Source organism: Schistocerca americana, unplaced genomic scaffold, assembly GCF_021461395.2.
Source record: "Schistocerca americana isolate TAMUIC-IGC-003095 unplaced genomic scaffold, iqSchAmer2.1 HiC_scaffold_340, whole genome shotgun sequence".
NCBI classification, from domain to species: Eukaryota; Metazoa; Arthropoda; class Insecta; order Orthoptera; family Acrididae; genus Schistocerca; species Schistocerca americana.
The window spans coordinates 150001-155000 of record NW_025726061.1 but is presented as its reverse complement, the minus strand read 5'-3'; the positions used below and the strand labels follow the sequence as shown (position 1 = coordinate 155000).

Sequence of the window (5000 nt, the reverse complement as noted above, 5' to 3'; positions counted from 1 at the left end):
CTTCGAACCTCTAACTTTCGTTCTTGATTAATGAAAACATACTTGGCAAATGCTTTCGCTTCTGTTCGTCTTGCGACGATCCAAGAATTTCACCTCTAACGTCGCAATACGAATGCCCCCGCCTGTCCCTATTAATCATTACCTCGGGTTCCGAAAACCAACAAAATAGAACCGAGGTCCTATTCCATTATTCCATGCACACAGTATTCAGGCGGGCTTGCCTGCTTTAAGCACTCTAATTTGTTCAAAGTAAACGTGCCGGCCCACCGAGACACTCACTCAAGAGCACCCTGGTAGGATTGCAACGGGGTCCGCCTCGGGACGCACGAGCACGCACGAGGCGCGTCGCACGCCTTCGGCTCGCCCCACCGGCAGGACGTCCCACGATACATGCCAGTTAAACACCGACGGGCGGTGAACCAACAGCGTGGGACACAAATCCAACTACGAGCTTTTTAACCGCAACAACTTTAATATACGCTATTGGAGCTGGAATTACCGCGGCTGCTGGCACCAGACTTGCCCTCCAATAGATACTCGTTAAAGGATTTAAAGTGTACTCATTCCGATTACGGGGCCTCGGATGAGTCCCGTATCGTTATTTTTCGTCACTACCTCCCCGTGCCGGGAGTGGGTAATTTGCGCGCCTGCTGCCTTCCTTGGATGTGGTAGCCGTTTCTCAGGCTCCCTCTCCGGAATCGAACCCTGATTCCCCGTTACCCGTTACAACCATGGTAGGCGCAGAACCTACCATCGACAGTTGATAAGGCAGACATTTGAAAGATGCGTCGCCGGTACGAGGACCGTGCGATCAGCCCAAAGTTATTCAGAGTCACCAAGGCAAACGGACCGGACGAGCCGACCGATTGGTTTTGATCTAATAAAAGCGTCCCTTCCATCTCTGGTCGGGACTCTGTTTGCATGTATTAGCTCTAGAATTACCACAGTTATCCAAGTAACGTGGGTACGATCTAAGGAACCATAACTGATTTAATGAGCCATTCGCGGTTTCACCTTAATGCGGCTTGTACTGAGACATGCATGGCTTAATCTTTGAGACAAGCATATGACTACTGGCAGGATCAACCAGGGAGCTGCGTCAACTAGAGCTGAGCAGCCGGCCGCCCGGGAGTGTGTCCCGGGGGCCCGCGCGAACACGCAAGCGTCCGCTCAATTATTCTGCAAACAGGAGGAGGCTGAGCTCCCCTGCACAATACACCTCGAAACCCTCTCAGGTCCCGGCGGCGCGCAGCGCCGTCCTAAGTACTTGGTCGGGTTCGAGAGAGGCGCAATCGCCCGGAGTTTGGCGAGTAGACGCTTTAGGTGCGACCACCCGTGCTCCCAACTGAGCTTGCCGCTGCCGACAGAGGCCCGGGAGCGTGCTGTCGTGGCATTGCCGGCGGGAGACAACACGCGCCACCTACGGTGACCGGCAGCTCCAACGCCAGCGCCACAGAAGGACAAAAGCCCCACTTGGGTGCCGAAGCGAACTCTCCCAGCACAGCGCACGCGCCAACACGTCCGCACAGCTGCGATACAAACCACCTGCGAGAACCGCAGAGGCGACCGAGCAGCAGACGGCGTCGCGGCGCCGAGCGCCGGGCGGCGGCGCATCCTCAGCGCACACAGTCCTCAATCGGACCAGCACACTGCAGATGTCCACCGCGCTTCGCACCGGGCCCGCGAGGACCTACTTTGGCCGCACGGCGCCGCGTGCAGGGTGCGCCGGCGCGCAGCTGCGCCGCCTGCCGCCTCCGTCGGCCGGCGCGCCTGCCACTGGCCGCCCCCACCAGCCGGCTGTAGCGCGTGCGCCCACGCACCGCGCGGCCAGCACGCCGGGAGGCCCCCCCTCACCGGCCGGGGACGGTCCCACCCAGCCACCGCCGCGTATCGCTTCACACCCAGATGCCATTCACGTTCGTGGGCATGGTGGGTATCGCTGGAACAACCGGTTGGTAGCTCAACCGATCGTCGCCATCACTGATTCACCTCTAGCGAGAACAACCGCACCACAACGGTTTACCAGTTGTTCATTTGCATAACGTCACCAGCAAACGTAGGCGTCCATCGCCATTTGCAAATTCAACGATTGTTGCATGCCTGTGTCAGGTGTCACGACACACTATGTCTGCCCACATACACGCAACAACATGTGCACGCTTCGCGAACACGTGGAAGGTGGCCCCCGTACGTATGCGATGTCCATTGCGCGAACGACTGTCAACCGGCCTCTGTCGCATGTCGCAGATGTGGAACGCAGTGCACCATGCTATCACGGTGTGTGAGAAGAGACGACTACGTCTGACAACACGCGCCACTACATCAACAGACGGCTCATGCTGATCGCCATCCAGGGCATACCACACTGCAATCCAGCTCTTATAGGGAGACGACACGTAGCTGAGTGCACAACATTTGGACCGCATGGTTCGCCGTTGTTGGCGCAGTCGTTGTACGGTCACATGTACCACGATGTATCATTCAGTACATGAGGACCAATGTGCAGTACAGTGTGTGATTTGGACGTACAACATCAGCGGACAGTTGACACAGGCCGTACCACAGCGTAGGCTAAGTGCTTCGCACATGCGAATGCCAATGAACAACTGCAAATGCCAATGAACAACTGCAAAGGGCATTGAGCATGTACGTCCTGCTGCCATCCACATTACAGTGTATAGCTGCAAGGTGTTTAACATGAAGCGATACACTGGGGACCGGGCAGTGCGAGTAGCAAACTATATTGCGGGGGTTGCAGTTAGGCAACACTACACTAATTTAACGCGTCGTATGACAATTACAGAGCAGGTTAAGGCCCAACGTGTGTTGGGTTAAGGCCCAACGTGTGTTGGGTTAAGGCCCAACGTGTGTTGGGTTAAGGCCCAACGTGTGTTGGGTTAAGGCCCAACGTGTGTTGGGTTAAGGCCCAACGTGTGTTGGGTTAAGGCCCAACGTGTGTTGGGTTAAGGCCCAACGTGTGTTGGGTTAAGGCCCAACGTGTGTTGGGTTAAGGCCCAACGTGTGTTGGGTTAAGGCCCAACGTGTGTTGGGTTAAGGCCCAACGTGTGTTGGGTTAAGGCCCAACGTGTGTTGGGTTACGTTAAGGGGCAATGTGGGTTACGTTAAGGGGCAATGTGGGTTACGTTAAGGGGCAATGTGGGTTACGTTACGGCGCAATATAGGTTACGTTACGGCGCAATATAGGTTACGTTAAGGCGCAATATCGGTTACGTTAAGGCGCAATACAGGTTACGTTAAGGCGCAATACAGGTTACGTTAAGGCGCAATACAGGTTACGTTAAGGCGCAATACAGGTTACGTTAAGGCGCAATACAGGTTACGTTAAGGCGCAATACAGGTTACGTTAAGGCGCAATGCAGGTTACGTTAAGGCGCAATGCAGGTTACGTTAAGGCGCAATACAGGTTACGTTAAGGCGCAATACAGGTTACGTTAAGGCGCAATACAGGTTACGTTAAGGCGCAATACAGGTTACGTTAAGGCGCAATACAGGTTACGTTAAGGCGCAATACAGGTTACGTTAAGGCGCAATACAGGTTACGTTAAGGCGCAATACAGGTTACGTTAAGGCGCAATACAGGTTACGTTAAGGCGCAATACAGGTTACGTTAAGGCGCAATACAGGTTACGTTAAGGCGCAATACAGGTTACGTTAAGGCGCAATACAGGTTACGTTAAGGCGCAATACAGGTTACGTTAAGGCGCAATACAGGTTACGTTAAGGCGCAATACAGGTTACGTTAAGGCGCAATACAGGTTACGTTAAGGCGCAATACAGGTTACGTTAAGGCGCAATACAGGTTAGGTTAAGGCGCAATACAGGTTAGGTTAAGGCGCAATACAGGTTAGGTTAAGGTACGACATAGGTTAGGTTAAGGTACGACATAGGTTAGGTTAAGGTACGACATAGGTTAGGTTAAGGTACGACATAGGTTAGGTTAAGGTACGACATAGGTTAGGTTAAGGTACGACATAGGTTAGGTTAAGGTACGACATAGGTTAGGTTAAGGTACGACATAGGTTAGGTTAAGGTACGACATAGGTTAGGTTAAGGTACGACATAGGTTAGGTTAAGGTACGACATAGGTTAGGTTAAGGTACGACATAGGTTAGGTTAAGGTACGACATAGGTTAGGTTAAGGTACGACATAGGTTAGGTTAAGGTACGACATAGGTTAGGTTAAGGTACGACATAGGTTAGGTTAAGGTACGACATAGGTTAGGTTAAGGTACGACATAGGTTAGGTTAAGGTACGACATAGGTTAGGTTAAGGTACGACATAGGTTAGGTTAAGGTACGACATAGGTTAGGTTAAGGTACGACATAGGTTAGGTTAAGGTACGACATAGGTTAGGTTAAGGTACGACATAGGTTAGGTTAAGGTACGACATAGGTTAGGTTAAGGTACGACATAGGTTAGGTTAAGGTACGACATAGGTTAGGTTAAGGTACGACATAGGTTAGGTTAAGGTACGACATAGGTTAGGTTAAGGTACGACATAGGTTAGGTTAAGGTACGACATAGGTTAGGTTAAGGTACGACATAGGTTAGGTTAAGGTACGACATAGGTTAGCTTAAGGTACGACATAGGTTAGGTTAAGGTACGACATAGGTTAGGTTAAGGTACGACATAGGTTAGGTTAAGGTACGACATAGGTTAGGTTACGGTACGACATAGGTTAGGTTACGGTACGACATAGGTTAGGTTACGGTACGACATAGGTTAGGTTACGGTACGACATAGGTTAGGTTACGGTACGACATAGGTTAGGTTACGGTACGACATAGGTTAGGTTACGGTACGACATAGGTTAGGTTACGGTACGACATAGGTTAGGTTACGGTACGATATAGGTTAGGTTAAGGTACACATTGTTGTAAGGAAAGGTTTAATGGGGGGCGGGGCGGGGCGGCCGGTTTGTTGATTGTGATTATAGTAAGTGGATGCCTGCGGCATCATCTGATTTGCCACGTCAGG

General features: G+C 51.7%; 1 non-coding gene across 1 annotated transcript in view; it reads right to left on the bottom strand.

The window, feature by feature from the left end:
- Positions 1–1093, bottom strand: part of LOC124580674 — a 1910-nt gene extending 817 nt beyond the window's left edge. The window contains exon 1 of the ribosomal RNA XR_006973231.1: positions 1–1093. This exon is cut by the window's left edge and continues 817 nt beyond it. This is a non-coding gene — a ribosomal RNA (small subunit ribosomal RNA).
- Positions 1094–5000: the final 3907 nt, after the last annotated feature.